This window comes from Phocoena sinus, chromosome 1 (genome assembly GCF_008692025.1).
Source record: "Phocoena sinus isolate mPhoSin1 chromosome 1, mPhoSin1.pri, whole genome shotgun sequence".
NCBI lineage: Eukaryota > Metazoa > Chordata > Mammalia > Artiodactyla > Phocoenidae > Phocoena > Phocoena sinus.
Window position 1 is genome coordinate 78610590 of NC_045763.1, and position 18003 is coordinate 78628592.

The following is an 18003-nucleotide window of genomic DNA, read 5'->3' on the forward strand; positions in this document are numbered from 1 at the left end:
GAACCTTATAAATACCCATTTGCCTAACACTAGAGAAAATAAACCTTGACAGACAAGCATTACTAGCTAAGGTGTGGACTCAGGCAGGTAATTCATCTGCTCTTTAAAAACATTTTACTGCATTATAATTTTTTAGCAACATGTCTTATTTCTGTCATAAAGGTACAAAGTTACTTCTCAAATTAAAAAAATACATCTGTCAATCAAATATCCCTACCAGCTTCTGTTCACATCAAGACAGTATAATAAATGACACACTGAAAGCCCAGGAATATGTTGACAATTAAGTCCCAAGTAGCTGATAGCCAATCTGTTATGATTTTTTTAAAAATACTTGTGATATATAACCATGGTATGACAGGGGCAACTAGGTCTTATGCTCCCTGGATGGCAACGTGGTGGCTACAAGGCTAGGTTAACCAAACTGCATTTTATTTTTCTCCTGGAACATAACTGGATTACATTTCCAAACTTTCCTTCAAACTAGCTGGAGTCATGGGACTGAGTTCTGGCCAATAAAATATGGTTGAAGTTACATGTGCAACTTCAGGCTTTCTCATCTCCCACACACTGGAGGAGATGGCAGAGCGACACGGCAGAGCAACACTGGTTCTGAAGGACTGTGTGGAGCCAAGTGACGAGGAAGAAATCCGCTTTTATTATGTAAAATCCCTGAGATTTTGACTAATGCAAGCAGGGACATTGTTGTGTCTCCCACATATTAGAAATCCCAGTTTTCTTAAAGACCCTTCAGAGAAGTAGTGAGTACATTTGTTTGAAAGCCTGTATTTATACCTCATTCCAGGCACCGTATGGAGTTGAAAGATGCAGGCTCTTCCCTCATAATTCTTAAAGTCCAAGGGTGGAGGGGGGGCAAATGTTTGTGGGATTACAAAATAGCCTGCTAGGAGGATATACTGTATAGGGTGCTAAGTATGCACATAGAAAATGCTTCTAACACAGGCTAAAGGGGTAATTGAAAACTCCACAATGGTGGTTATAATTCAAATGAAAGGGTTAGTAGGGTGGGCCACATGAAAAATGGAGCCATGAGCAATGGTGGAGGGGCCTAAGCATTTAATACCTGACTCTATGCCATGCTGAGGGCCTGATTGCTCAAGGAATTCAGTGTCTAGTGGAATTATAACACATCAGAGTCATGCCATAGGTTCCATCAAATCAGCTTCATCACAGAAATATCTATTTCACTACATTTAAACATATAAAATCTCTCCAGAAAAAAATAAAAATGAAAAGTACAGCCTTAAAAAAAAAAAAGAAAGAAAGAAAAAAGTCCAAATGAAGGTCATACAGATTTTTCTGAATGTGATAAGTCTGGTCAATTCCCTCAAAGGGATGAAGATGAGGCAGCCTTGTTAGTCTTCAGTTCTAGAAGAAACATTTTTATAGCCTACCTGTATGATATTCAATCTTTTTATGTTTTCTGAGAATATTATTAGAATTATTGCTGTGCTGTTAAAATTTAGACTAATATATGTGTACAATTATATATAGATATTGCTGAAAAAATTTCTGTTGTATTACTTTTTGAGTCCCATATGTGTCAAGTTCAGATATAGTAATTATTAATATAAGTGTGCTGTGTTCGCTAATGTAATGGGATTTTTTGTTTATTTACTTATTTTTGGTTTGGAAAGGGGATGCTAGTTTTCATTTATGCATACTTTTTTGACCAGAAGGCAAGAGGAAACAAAGTGGTACAGTTCTATTCTGGGTTTAAAGAAAATGGTTTAGAGAAAGGATCTACTAAAAACACTGAGAACTGGAGTTTCTCTGAATCAGAGAAATATACAGAAGGAGGGCATTTAAAAAAACAGCAAAACTCTCTGTATTAAGAATGCCGGCAGATGAAAGTGGTCAAGGTAACATAAATAAGCAGACATTACGTTACAAGTCATTAGTCACCAGTTTTAGGAAATATACCAGCTTCAGGCAAAAGCAACCAACAAAATGCACTCCAGCCAATGCTATGCTGGATACGTGCCAAATCTTTCATAAAACTTTGGACATCATGGAAAATAGAAGAGAAGACAACACCACCCCAGGAGATAATTGCATGAATGCTATATCAACTCCAAGACACCTGCAGTGTTTCTTATCTAAATCTTTACTTAAAATAGAAAGGCCTAGATTATTCTGATCATGTAGTAAGGCTTATATATTATTCTAAGTAACAGAAAGACCACATTTCTATAAAAACATAAAATAAGGGTTTCTTAATGTGAAGAATGTATTTAGGAATCTCAGTCTAGATCTTGCTACATTGGATTTTAAGCCTCTGAAAGCAGAGGCATTGTGGTAGAATGCAACATGTACTTGTCACATACCTTCTTCTACAAACAGAGGGTAATATAAGAATAGAAAAACAAAAGATCTGATTAGACTTAAGACCAAGGTTATGTCCTTTGGACTCCAAAAGGAACAAAAATGCAAAGCTGTGTGCTGAGCTGAAGCTGTACACCTACTGACTTTCAGGTCTGGAGGCAGCAACGGAGATTGTGAGCCCAGCTGTGGTGTGTAAGTGGGAATTAAAGTGCTTCAAATGAGATTGGGGTTTGGGGGTGAGGGGATGGAAGATGCTGTGAGAAGAGAAATGAGACCTTGGCTTACTGCTTGATGGTAGAAGGTAAAACTTGTTAGTATGCTCTATAAAGATGGCTTAAAAAAAACATAACAACATAGCATAGCACAGTGTAACATAACAAGCAAAAATATATTGCTAACCACCAGAGTCAGGTATTGAATCAAGCCGTCCATTGGCTCAATGAATGCATCTATGAGATTTCCAGCATCACTGTAGAGTATCTTGAGAGGACCTTCAAGATGGTGGAGAAGTAAGAGGTGGAGATCACCTTCCTCCCCGCAAATACATCAAAAATACATCTACATGTGGAACAACTCCTACAGAACACCTATTGAATGCTGGCAGAAGACCTCAGACTTCCCAAAAGGCATGAAACTCCCCACATACCTAGGTAGGGCAAAAGAAAAAGGAAAAAACAGAGACAAAAGAGTAGGGATGGGACCTGCACCTCTGGGAGGGAGCTGTGAGGGAGGAAAAGTTTCCACACACTAGGAAGCCCCTTCACTGGTGGAGACTGCGGGTGGCGGAGGGGGTAAGCTTCGGAGCCATGGAGGACAGCGCAGCAACAGGGGTGCAGAGGGCAAATCAGAGAGATTCCCGCACAGAGGATTGGTGCCAACCAGCACTCACCAGGCTGAGAGGCTTGTCTGCTCACCCACCAGGGCAGGTGGGGGGTGAGAGCTGAGGCTCGGGCTTCGGAGGTCAGATCCCAGGGAGAGGACTGGGGTTGCCTGTGTGAACACAGCCTGAAGAGGGCTAGTGCACCACAGCCAACTTGGAGGGAATCTAGGAAAAAGTCTGGACTTGCCTAAGAGGCAAGAGAACATTGTTTTGGGATACACAACAAGAGGGGATTCAGAGCACTGCCTAAATGAGCTCCAGAGATGGGCATGAGCTGCAGCTATCAGCATGGACACCAGAGACTGAGCTGCGGCTATCAGCATGGACACCAGAGACGGGCATGAAACACTAACACTGCTGCTGCAGCCACCAAGAATGCTGTGTGCAAGCACAGGTAACTATCCACACCTCCCCTCCTGGGAGCCTGTGCAGCCTGCCACTGCCAGGGTCCCGTGATCCAGGGACAACTGCCCCGGGAAAACACGCAGCGTGCCCCAGGCTGGTGTAACATCACGATGGCCTCTGCCGCCACAGGCTTGCCCTGCATTCCGTACCCCTCACTTACCCCGCCTGAGTGAGCCAGAGCCGCTTAATCAGCTGCTTCTTAAAACCCCTCCCATCTAGGTGAAGAACAGACACCAGAGGACAACCTACATACAGAGGTGTGGCCAAATTCAAAGCTGAACACCAGGAGCTGTGCAAAAACTAAGAGAAAAGGAAATTTTCTCTGTGCAGCCTCAGGAGCAGCAGATTAAATCTCCACAATCGACTTGATGTACTCTGAAACTGTGGAATACCTGAATAGACAATGAAACACCCCAAAATTCAGGCGGTGGACTTTGGGAGCAACTATAGATTTATGGTTTGCTGTATGTGACTGAATAGTTTCTGATTTTTATGTTTATCTTAGTTTTGTTTTTAGTGCTTCATTGGTGGATTGGTTTATTGGTTTGGTTGCTCTCTTCTCTTTTTTAAATTACTATTTATTTTTTATTTTAATAATATTGTTAATTTTTTTTATTTTAATAACTTTATTTTATTTTATTTTTCTTTCTTTCTTTTCTTTTCTCCCTTGTCTTCTGAGCTGTGTGGCTGACAGGGTATTGGTTCACCAGCTGGGTGTCAGCCTCTGAGGTGGGAGTGCCGAATTCAGGATATTTGACCACAAGAGACATCCCAGCTCCACGTAATATAAATTGGCAAGAGCTCTCCCAGAGATTTCCATCTCAACTTTAAGACCAAGCTCCACTCAATGGCCAGCAAGCTTCACTGCTAAACACCTCATGCCAAACAACTAGCAAGACAGGAACACAACCCCACCCATTAGCAGAGAGGCTACCTAAAATCATAATACGTTCACAGGCATCCCCAAACACACCACCAGACATGGTCCTGTCCACCAGAAACACAGGATTCAGCCTCATGCACCAAAGCAAAGGCACCAGTCCCCTTCACCAGAAAACCTACACAACCAACTGAACCAACCTTACCCACTGGGGGCAGACACCAAAAACAACAGGAACTACAAACCTGCAGCCTGAGAAAAGGAGAACGCAAACACAGTAAGTTAAGCAAAATGAGAAGACAGAGAAATATGCAGCAGATGAAGGAGCAAGGTAAAAACCCAGCAGAACAACTAATGAAGAGGAAGTAGGCAGTCTACCTGAAAAGAATTCAGAGTAATGAAAGTAAACATGATCCAAAATCTTGGAAATAGAATGGAGAAATTACAAGAAATGTTTAACAAGGACCTAGAAGAACTAAAGAACAAACAAACAATGATGAACAACACAATAAATGAAATTAAAAATTCTCTGGAAGGAATCAATAGCAGAATAACTGAGGCAGAAGAATGGATAAGTGACCTGGAAGATAAAATAGTGGAAATAACTACCACAGAGAAGAATAAAGAAAAAACAATGAAAAGAATTGAGGACAGTCTCAGAGAACTCTGGGACAACAGTAAACGCACAAATATTTGAATTATAGGGGTCCCAGAAGAAGAGAAAATGAAAGGAACTGAGAAAATATTTGAAGAGATTATAGTTGAAAACTTCCCAAGTATGGGAAAGGAAATAGTCAATCAAGTCCAGGAAGCACAGAAAGTCCCATACAGGATAAATCCAAGAAGAAACACACCAAGATACATACTAATAAAACTATCAAAAATTAAATACAAAGAAAAAATATTAAAAGCAACAAATAACATACAAGGGAATCCCCATATGGTTAACAGCTGATATTTCAGCAGAAACTCTGCAAGCCAGAAGGGAGTGGCAGGACATATTTAAAGTTATGAAAGGGGAAGACCTACAACCAAGATTACTCTACCCAGCAAGGATCTCATTCAGATTCAACAGAGAAATTAAAAACTTTACAAACAAGGAAAAGCTAAGAGAATTCAGCACCACCAAACCAGCTTTACAACAAACACTAAAGTAACTTATCTAGGCAGGAAACACAAGAGAAGGAAAAGACCTACAATAATGAATCTCAAACAGGTAAGAAAATGGTAATAGGAACATATATATTGATAATTACCTTAAAAGTAAATGGATTAAATGCTCCAACCAAAAGACATAGACTGGCTGAATGGACACAAAAACAAGAGCCATATATATGCTGTCTACAAGAGACCCACTTCAGACCTAGGGACACATACAGACTGAAAATGAGGAGATGGAAAAAGATATTCCAAGAAAATGGAAATCAGAAGAAAGCTGGAGGAGCAATTCTCATATCAGACAAAATAGACTTTAAAATAAAGACTCTTACAAGAGACAAAGGACACTACATAATGATCAAGGGATCAATCCAAGAAGAAGATATAACAATTGTAAATATTTATGCACCCCAAATGGGAGCACCTCAATATATAAGGGAAATGCTAACAGCCATAAAAGGGGACATTGACAGTAACAAAATAATAGTAGGGGAATTTAACACCCCATTTTCACTATGGACAGATCATCCAAAATGAAAATAAATAAGGAAACCAAAGCTTTAAATGACACATTAAACAAGATGGATTTAATTGATATTTACAGGACATTCCATCTAAAAACAACAGAACACACTTTCTCCTCAAGTGCTCATGGAATATTCTGCAGGATAGATCAGATCTTGGGACACAAATGAAACCTTGGTAAATTTAAGAAAACTAAAATCATACCAAGCATCTTTTCTGACCACAGTGCTATGAGACTAGATATCAAATACAGGAAAATACTGCAAAAAATACAAACACATGGAGGCTAAACACTATATTACTAAATAACCAAGAGATCACTGAATCAAAGAGGAAATCAAAAAGTACCTAGAAACAAATGACAATGAAAATACAATGAGCCAAAACCTATATGATGCAGCAAAAGCAGTTCTAAGAGGGAAATTTATAGCAATAAAATCCTACTTCAAGAAACAAAAAAACTCAAATAAAGAACCTAACCTTACACCTAAACTAATTAGAGAAAGAAGAACAAAAAACCCTCAAAGTTAGCAGAAGGGAAGAAATCATAAATATCAGATCAGAAATAAATGAAAAAGAAATGAAGGAAATAGCAAAGATCAATAAAACTAACAGTTGGTTCTTTGAGAAGATAAACAAAATGGATAAACCATTAGCCAGAATCATGAAGAAAAAAAGGGAGAAGACTCAACTCAACAGAATTAGAAATGAAAAAGAAGTAACAACTGACCCTGCAGAAATACAAAGGATCATGAGAGATTACTACAAGCAATCATATGTCAAGAAAATGGACAACCTGGAAGAAATGGAAAAATTCTTAGAAAAACACAACCTTCTGAAATGAACCAGGAAGAAATAGAAAATATAAACAGACCAATCACAGCACTGAAATTGAAAATTGGTTAAAAATCTTCCAACAAACAAACGCTCAGGACCAGATGGCTTCACAGGCGAATTCTATCAAACACTTAGTGAAGAGCTAACACCTATCCTTCTCAAACTCTTCCAAAATATAGCAGAGGGAGGAATATACCCAAACTCATTCTACAAGGCCACTGTCACCCTGATACCAAAAACCAACAAAGATGTTACAGAAAAAGAACACGACAGGCCAATATCACTGATGAGCAGATATGCAAAAATCCTCAACAATATACTTGCAAAACAGAATACTTCCAACAGCACATTAAAAGGATCACAGGGCTTACCTGGTGGCGCAGTGGTTGAGAGTCCGCCTGCCGATGCAGGGGGACATGGGTTTGTGCCCGGTCTGGGAGAATCCCTCGTGCCATGGAGCGGCTGGGTCTGTGAGCCATGGCCACTGGGCCTGCACGTCTGGAGCCTGTGCTCTGCAACAGGAGAGGCCGGAGAGGCCAGAGAGGCTCACGTACTGCAAAAAAAAAAAAAAAAGGATCTCACATACCATGATCAAGTGGGTTTTATTCCAGGGATGCAAGGGATTCTTCAATATATGAAAATCAATCAATGTGGTACACCATATTAACAAATTGAAGGAGGAAAAACCATATGATCATCTCAATAGATGCAGAAAAAGCATTCGACGGAATTCAAACACCCATCTATGATAAAAACTCTCAAGAAAGTAGGCATAGAGGGAACTTACCTCAACATAATAAAGGCCATATATGACAAACCCACAGCCAACATCGTTCTCAATGGTGAAAAGCTGAAACCATTTCCACTAAGATCAGGAACAAGACAAGGTTGCCCATTCTCACCACTATTATTCAACATAGTTTTGGAAGTTTTAGCCACAGCAATCAGAGAAGAAAAAGAAATAAAAGGAATACAAATCAGAAAAGAAGTAAAATTGTCACTGCTTGCAGACAACATGATACTATACATAGAGAATCCTAAAGATGCTACCAGAAAACTACTAGAGCTAATCAATGAATTTGGTAAAGTAGCAGGATACAAAATTAATGCACAGAAATCTCTGGCATTCCTATATACTAATGATGAAAAATCTGAAAGTGAAATCAAGAAAACACTCTCATTTACCACTGCAACAAAAAGAATAAAACACTTAGGAATAAACCTACCTAAGGTGACAAAAGACCTGTATGCAGAAAAGTGTAAGACACTGATGAAAGAAATTAAAGATGATACAAAGAGATGGAAAGATATACCATGTTCTTGGATTGGAAGAATCAACATTGTGAAAATGACTATAATACCCAAAGAAATCTACAGATTCAATGCAATCCCTATGAAAATACCAATTTCACAGAACTAGAACAAAAAATTTCATAATTTGTACGGAAACACAGAAAACCCAGAATAGCCAAAGCAATCTTGTGAAAGAAAAACGGAGCTGGAGGAATCAGGCTACCTGACTTCAGACTATACTACAAAGCTACAGTAATCAAGACAGTATGGTACTGTCAGAAAAACAGTACTACAGATCAATGGAAACAGGATAGAAGCCCAGAGATAAACCCATGCATTATGGTCACCTTATTTTTGATAAAGGAGACAAGAGTATACAATGGAGAAAAGAGAGCCTCTTCAATAAGTGGTGCTGGGAAAACTGGACAGCTACATGTAAAAGAATGAAATTGTAACATTCCATAACACACTCCATAATGAACTCAAAAATGGATTAAAGACATAAATGTAAGGCCAGACACTATAAAATTCTTAGAGGAAAACATCGGCAGAACAGTCTATGACATAAATAACAGCATGATCCTTTTTGACCCACCTCCTATACAAATGGAAATAAAAACAAAAATAAACAAATGGGACTTAATGAAACTTAAAAGCTTTTGCACAGCAAAGGAAACCAAAACAAGACGAAAAGACATCCCTCAAAATGGGAGATAATATTTGCAAACGAAGCAACTGACAAAGGATTAAACTCCAAAATATACAAACTGCTCATGCAGTTCAATATCAAAAAAACAAACAACCCACTCCAAAAATGGGCAGAAGACCTAAATAGACATTTCTCTAAAGAAGATATACAGATTGCCAACAAACACATGAAAGGATGCTCAACATCACTTATCATTAGAGAAATGCAAATCAAAACTACAATGAGTTATTATCTCACACTAGTCAGAATGGCCATCATCAAAATATCTACAAACAATAAATGCTGGAGAGGGTGTCGGGAAAAGGGAACCCTCTTGCACTGTTGGTGGGAATGTAAATTGATACAGCCACTATGGAGAACACTATGGAGGTGTCTTAAAAAACTAAAAATAGAACTACGATATGACTCAGCAATACCACTACTGGGCATATACCCTATGAAAACCATAATTCAAAAATAGACATGTACCACAATATTCATTGCAGCACTATTTGCAATAGCCAGGACATGGAAGCAACCTAAATGTCCATCATCAGGTGAATGGATAAAGAAGATGTGGCACATGTATACAATGGAATATTACTCAGCCATAAAAAGAAACAAAATTGAGTTTTTGTAGTGAGGTGGATGGACCTAGAGTCTGTCATACAGAATGAAGTAAGTCAGAAAGAGAAAAACAAATACCATATGCTAACACATATATATGGAATCTAAGAACAAACAAAAAAATGGTTCTGATGAACCTAGGGGCAGGACAGAAATAAAGATGCAGACATAGATAATGGACTTGAGGACATGGGGATGGGGAAGGGTAAGCTGGGACGAAGTGAGAGAATGGCACTGACATACATACATTACGAAATGTAAAATAGATAGCTAGTCAGAAGCAGTCACATAGCACAGGGAGACCAGCTTGTTGCTTTGTGACCACCTAGAGGGATGGGATAGGGATGGTGGGAGGCAGATGCAAGAGGGAAGAGATATGGGATATATGTATACATATAGCTGATTCACTCTTTTTTTTTTTTTTTTTTTTTTTTTTTTTTTTGCGCTATGCGGGCCTCTCACTGCTGTGGCTTCTCCCGTTGCGGAGCACAGGGTCCGGACGCACAGGCTCAGCACGCCATGGGTCACGGGCCAGCCACTCCGCGGCATGTGGGATCTTCCCAGACTGGGGCACGAACCCGCGTCCCCTGCATCGGCAGGCGGACTCCTCAACCACTGCGCCACCAGGGAAGCCCTGATTCACTCTTTTATACAGTGGAAACTAACACAATAATGTAAAGCAATTATACTCCAATAAAGATGTTAAAAAAAAGCAAACTCATTAAGAAACAAAGTGGGAAGAAAGATAGGTAACAAAATAAATATTCAGAATAATAACCATTTTAAAGGAATTAATTATATAGAGCAGACTGACAATAACCTTAATAACATGTATGTTATTTATTAAAAATAATCAAGAAGTTATTTTTTAAAAGAGATAAAACAAAAACAGATGGATAGGGCTTCCCTGGTGGCACTGTGGTTAAGAATCCGCCTGCCAATGCAGGGGCCACCGATTTGAGCCCTGGTGTGGGAAGATCCCACATTCTGAGGAGTAACTAAGCTTGTGCACCAGAACTGCTGAGCCTGCACTATAGAGCCTGCGAGTCACAACTGCTGAGCCCGTGTGCCACAACAGCTGAAGCCTGAGTGGTTAGAACCCCTGCTCCACAACAAGAGAAGCTGCCACAATGAGAAGCCCATGTACCACAATGAAGAGTAGCCCCCACTTACCACAACTAGAGAAAGCCTGTGCACAGCAAGGAAGACCCAATGTAGCCAAAAATAAATAAATAAAATTTAAAAATTTTTTAAAAAAGAAAAGACTTAAGAAAAAACAAAAACAGATGGATATGAAAAAGAACCAATTAGAAGTCTGGGAAGAAAGAAAGATTTACAGAAAAAAAAAATTAATAGGATTATAAAACCCCAGAATGAAAGTAGTGGAAGAAACAATTAGAAAATTGGAAAACAGAACAGAAATTTACCCAGAATGAAGCACAGAGAAACAAAAAGTTGTTTTAAATATAAAATATTAGAAATAAGATATAAACAATAGATGACAAGATCTAATTTATGTCTACTAAATGCTGCAGAAAATGGAAATATCATGAAGAAATATTATTTGAAGAATTAATAAGTATGAATTTTGCAAAAATTAAAGAAATATATGAACACTTACATCTGAGTATTTTCTCTGGGTATTGAGCAGGGTTAATAAAGATAAATCTAGCCAAAAGGTGAGTTATCAAACATGTAGGACATTAAAGATGTTTAAAAACAAAACAAAACATAAAAAAACAATAAAACTTAACAGGAAAAAAAAGAGAGACTACCATGACAGTTATACTGATAGTAAACTTGTCAGTAGTAAATAAATGTCAGAAAAGAATGAACAAATATTTTAAAAGTGCTCAGGGAATTTTCTGTCAGTTTATCAGTTTTACCTAGTTAAGCTATTTTTCAGGAAGGAAAGCAAAATGTAAGCGTTTTCAGATATGCAAAAACAAAGGGAGTTTACTACTCACATACTTTCACTATAAGATCTATTAAAGAATATACTTCAGGAAATTGACAAATTAACATATAAGGAAGTTGCTGAAATGAAGGAACAATGGTGAGACCAGAAATTGATAAAATATGTCAACAAATGTAATCAATGATTATCTTTGAGAGCAATATCTGTGTGTACACACATTTAAAACAAAGAAAATAAAAACAAGAAGTATTGTGTGTGTGTTTTGGGGAGGGAGAGAAGGTGTTCAGTGGCTGCTGAAAACTTGATCAATCTAAAAGTTAACAAAAAAAAAAAAGAAAACAAAACAGAAATCCATACTAAGATTATAGAAATAGGCCCAAATATAACAGTATTCTCAATAAATAAAAATGGAAGAGAGAGAATATCAGAACAGACTGATAAAAACAATAGCATTGTATTGCTTACTAGACACAATCTAAAACAAAAATCACACAGAATGGTTAAAATAAAGAATCTGGAAAATATCTGACAAATACAGATTAACACAGAAGGAAGTCTTGTGAATTAAGGAAAAAATGGTGAAACCAGAAATCCAAATAAGCTGGTCTATCTATACATTTTTTAATCATAACTATCTATGACAATGTGTTAAAATTTGATTAAGCTGATTTTTTTGTTTTATTGCCCTCTGGAACTTTCCTTATAGTAGTAGTATTTCCTAATAAAAATATTGTTTAAAAAATTATATTGGATACAGGGAGCCAGGAGTTTTACAATAACTTCTCAGCTATGTCACTAATTTTGGCAACTCTATAGTCTTGCGGTAGTACATCTAGAAACTTAGAATTTTGGATTTTCAGTGGTTCATGTATCTGTTGCATCAATATCATTGTCACATATTAAAAAATACCTCTTGGATCAGAATCTTCAGATGGGGCCAAGTTTGATATAGGGCAGGCATGTCTATTTTTAAAGCCCACTCCCCACCCCCATGAAGGACATCTGGATTTGGAAACCATTAATAAAGAACCTCTCATTTCAAAGGAAACTGGCTATGATTTCTCATAATCTCAAAAACAAACTGTTAATAATCTTTACTCTTCCTTTTATTGGGAAAAGATCCAAATACTAAGCCAAATTAAAGGCTAAAGACATTAGCAATGTATGTATGTATTTTGCTAATATGTATTAGCAAAAAAAGCAGAAGCAGAGCAAAATAATTATTTTTAGTAAATAATACTTTAAAAGCTTTCTGTTACCTACCACAGAGGTTCTTAACACAGACTTGATAGGAGTTCAGAGGCTCTACAGAGCCCCCTAAAATGTGTGCAATTGTGTGTGTATGTGTGCATTTTCAGGAGGACAGGGTCATTAGTTTTCATTTAGTTACAAAGGTTTGTAATTCTAAATAGATTAGAAACCACTGATTTAAAAAAATGACCATAAGAAACTAAAAATACTAGAAAGAACCTTCCCCAAACCTTGTAGCATTTCAGTGTGATGTTAGAAGTCATGACTAAATGTTGCTTTGTGTGTAGGATTGAGGTCAGCACTAATTCATTAGGAGGTAGTGACTGAGGATCCAAGAGAGATAATTTACAATGACGTGCCCTGACACCTTGAAACACCATAAATGGAAAAGGGGATTCTTTAAGCTGGTACTGTGTAGAAAAGGATGGTCAAATAGGAGACCATTATAGGAGGTTAGAAACTGGGTTCCAGTCCTGCCTTGCCCCACAAGGAGGAGTGTGGGCAAGTCACCTGGCCTCTCCTCATCAAAACGTGAAGGTAGTGGCAGGTCACTTAAAAGTGCCTTCCTGTTCTAGATTCCATAATTCTACAGGAACAATGTTCTCTCCTCCAAAACAGAAGAAAAAGCAACATCACACCCCAAGTACAGATCTAAATGCAATCCAGAAAATCCAATGAAGGATCAGAAATAGAAAAATCCAATTTTAGAAAAAAAATTAATTTTGCTAATCCAATAATCTGAACATCAATTCCATGAAAAATTATCACAATACACTGTACCTCTTTGAGCGAATAATTAAGTTTCAGCAAGCAGACAAAGGCCATTAGGATGACTAAAAGTTAGGGATGTGATTCTCCTTTCAAGGTGTTCTCATTTCTCTTGAAAGTTCAAAATTAACAAATTAGATAAGCTTGGGCAGGCTAGTATTCAACTGGCAGTCAGCCCAAACCACCATTTATCCTAGGAGTCCTACAGTCAAAGCACGATCATATGAGCTTATGCCCACTAGATCCTTTGAGCTGTGAATGCATTAGTCTTTAGCTGACCCAAACTATTAGTATTTATTACTCCTAAAAGTCTATCTAGTTAATCCTCTGGTTTCCAAACTGTGTGCCAAGCCATCATGGAATATCTGAAGCAAATTCACAGGGCACAAAGATATTTTTAAATTAAAGGGACACACAACCATATTTCTCAGACCTCCTTTGAACTGGTAGCATGGTTTCAACTTTAAGTCTTGCTACATTCCTTTCTATGACATTGGATATTGGCAAAGTTAGGTTTTTGATGATTGCTATGTAACACATAAGTGTAAACTAAGTAATACACAAAAGTCATTGTGGAATAAGAAATGAGGGAGGCAATATCCAACCTGATTCCAGAGTTTTAAAAGTTGTAAAGTATCCAACAGGTACACATATTCCATTAGTAAGTAATTGTGGTTATTTAAGAATGAAATAAAAATATGATTTTGTGTTTCAATTTCTGTGTATTAGCTTTTTTTCCAAATGTTATGTTAGGACATAAATACTAAGTTATTTGGACTTACCAACTTAATGAACAGAAAAATCACCGAGACACCAAAAGTCATGAGAAAGTTTGGGAAGCACTGGTTAAGGGTCAAGAGTGGTCCAAAGCTTGGATCGAAAACAAGTTTACATTCGCAGTTATAGGGCATATATCTGTTCTTGGATTATACAATATAATAGGAGGGGAGGAAGAGAAGGGAAAAGAGGAGAAGAAGGAGGAGGAGAAGCAGTAGAAGAAGAAAAAGAGGAAATAGTAGTGGTGGTAATATTAGTAATAATAGTATTAACTGAGTTCTTACTACGTGACAGGTATTATGCTAAGCACCTTAACTAACTTAATTTCTTTCAGTCTCATGACTGTTCATCCAGCCTGTATGCTCTCATAGGTGTTGAATATCCTCTGTTCTGGTTAGTAAACAGCTGTTATTTCAGTCCTTCAAGGGCTCGCCCACTACTCTGGCAGTCTCAGCCCCTTCCCCAGGTATGCCCCTGGACTACCTACAATACAGCAATTAAAGTAGCCAGAGAGGGAGTCCCCAGAACCCTGCTCCAGCCCTATGACTGGCATTGCTATGATTGATCAAGTCCTGGGCCTTCTTAATTGTTAATTAAATATTTAGCATTCAGTTGATTCCTCATGGGAATACTATGAGGAAGGTGCTTTTACTCTCAGATTTAGATGTTGATCTTGATTCCAGTTCTATGTGATTCCCAAGTCTGGGTTCTTCACCACCATACGTAGGTAACTAAGTACCATCTAGTTAGAACTGCAACACATTTCTATCACACGTTTGACCAATAGGTCTAGGCCTATTCCAGTATCTGGAACACCTTGGACCTGCAGCCACTTCACATTCCTCTTGATTTGAGGAGCAATCTTAAACATAAGGGACGCTTTCCAAGGAAGTTCTTCATTAGCTGACATCAACTTTCCAACTTGCAAGCACACTTTCTAATATTCTGTAGTAGAATTTTAAAAATCAATAAACATCATCTATTCTGCAAGAGGCAAATCACAATGGTTTAAATCCCGCAGTGTCTTGCTTTTCGATGGAAAGAATCATCTTAGCAGGCTTGGCTGGCAGGAGCAGCTTCCACAGTTGGCTATACCTTCCCCAAGTGATGCTGGCAGAATGACCCTCTCCTGGTCTCAGGGTACCTACACACTCTCAGGGCACTCTCAATGTTACTAGAAGGAACCTGGGAGTTTCCTTTCTGAGTTGACATAGGAGTATAACTTTTCCAGAATACAGCATATCTACTGATAGTAAATCTCGTCAAGAGAATTGCTTCCTCTCCTTGCAGAATGAGGTCTGGATCCCGATCCCTTTGAGATTGATGGGAAGAGTTGTCAAGAGCAATTCATCTATTTTTAAATCAGCTATACTTCAATAGAAAAGGGCAATTATTTTTAACCAAGGAAGGGTGAAATTCCACTCCAACCACAGAGTCCTTTTTCTGTTGGCTATAGGACATTGTTTCCTCCCTCTCCTAGTCTGTGATTTCTTCAGGCTGACCCCACAGTGTGCTCCTATTGAGTAATACCATGAGATTCTTTTTTTTTTTTTGCGGTACGTGGGCCTCTCACTGTTGTGGCCTCTCCCGTCGTGGAGCACAGGCTCCGGATGTGCAGGCTCGGTGGCCATGGCTCACGGGCCCAGCTGCTCCGCAGCATGTGGGATCTTCCCGGACCGGGGCACGAACCCGTGTCCCCTGCATCGGCAGGCAGACCCTCAACCACTGTGCCACCAGGGAAGCCCTACCATGAGATTCTTGATGGAACAAAAGCAGCTGCTGCCCTCCTTCCCAGAGGAAGGTCTTCACTCTTCTATTTGTATCTGTTCTCACCTATCATGAGGTCACCCTTCCACTCCCCTAATATAAATCCGAATTATCCATTAAATTGAAGTGATTATAAAATGATCACAGTAAAACAAATGTCATCAGGCTTGATTTTGTGTAAATAAGCAACTTTCTGGAAACAAAATGCCCTTCACTTTTCTGGCACTATTAAGTAAATTTCCTTTTTCAGGGCTCTAATCAGCATCCTTAAAGGGCAAATTCATCTCCTATGCGTAATGATTTGCTCCCACTGAATAGTTTAATTTACTCCAGCTCACCAAAGGTTCAGGTCCAGTGTAATTAGAATACTATCAACTGGGTAGAGCAAGGACAGTCATTTTTGTCTTTACTCTGACCTAATTTTACAAGTTCTCAGGGTAAGTTTTCAAAACTCCAGGTATTCAGAGCCAGATATTCAGAGTGGATCTGCTTGATGCAATTAGAGAAGAGCTCCCTAGGCTGAGAAAATTGGAGGGTAGATTAGTTGTTTGGTAGAAAATTTAGAGTCTAAAGGTAGAAATGAATTGATACCTTTATTTAGGTAACTAACACATGTAAAAATTAAACCTAGAATAAGAGTAAAATAAATATTCAAATGAATGTATTTTAGAGTTAATAGGCACTGAGCTTCCACGTCCTCAGTTTGAAGTTCAGACAAATTAAGGTTGGTGGAGGTTATCAATCAAAGGCACATAACTAGTTAATGGAAGAGCCGAGTTAGAACCTAAGTTTCTTGCATCTCAGGTTTCCATTATTTCCCATATACCATATGGCCCTGCAAATGGTCTAGAAAGAAAAGCTATACTTTTTCTTTTTAACTCTTTGTATATTCTTTGAATAAAAATACAAACAACGAAGTCCAAACATCCAATTTCATTCAAAACCAACTTACTAAACATTTTTCATGTGCAAGATATTATGTAAGGTACTAAAAAGGGGCTGGAAAGTTGACCACCATATATCCTCTGTACTCAAGGAACATACAATCTAACAGTAATCTAATAGCAGTGTCCTTTTTTTTCCTTGAGCAAAATATTCTAGTGAATCGCTAAATTTTTACCAAGTTTTTTCAAACAGGAATTGATTTTATTTTTGAGATTTGACAGCTTCTATCAGACTATAATCCTTCCTGATATGTAACATTACTTTTGGACAGATCTTGTCCTTAAAGCTAAGCATTCCCCTTTTCCCTTGCAAATTTGGAAGTCAGTTTACAGGGGCCACACCTGAATGAATTCCTAATGACCTACTTTAACTATTGTGAATTTGCCTTAAGTAGTGTGATTAACCTCTCCTGTAAAAGATCTTTTTCTAAATATAGAGCAGAGTTACTGTAATGGGAAGAAGCCCTTTTGGATGCTGAAGTTCAGTCAGGGAGGACAATGTTGGGGGGGTGCACAGAAGTAACCTAGAGAAACGCCAAAATCAGCTCCACTATTTTAACGAACTCTGAAATAATCCTATACACTCCCTGAAAAAGAATAGATGGGTTTCTTAGTGGAGAGGGGAAATAAAGAGCTTCCACTGATGATAAAGCTCCCCCCACTTTTTTGCTTATCTATAAATTTTATAGATAGAAACTGTATTAGAAAGAAGATAGGCAAAGAGGATAGGCAAAATCATAAGTCAAAGAAGGAGCTTTTTTTTTTTTTTTTTTTTGCAATACGCGGCCCTCACCCTTGTGGCCTCTCCCGTTGCAGAGCACAGGCTCCGAACGCGCAGGCTCAGCGGCCATGGCTCACAGGCCCAGCCACTCCGCGACATGTGGGATCCTCCCGGACCGAGGCATGAACCCTGCATCGGCAGGCGGACTTTCAACCACT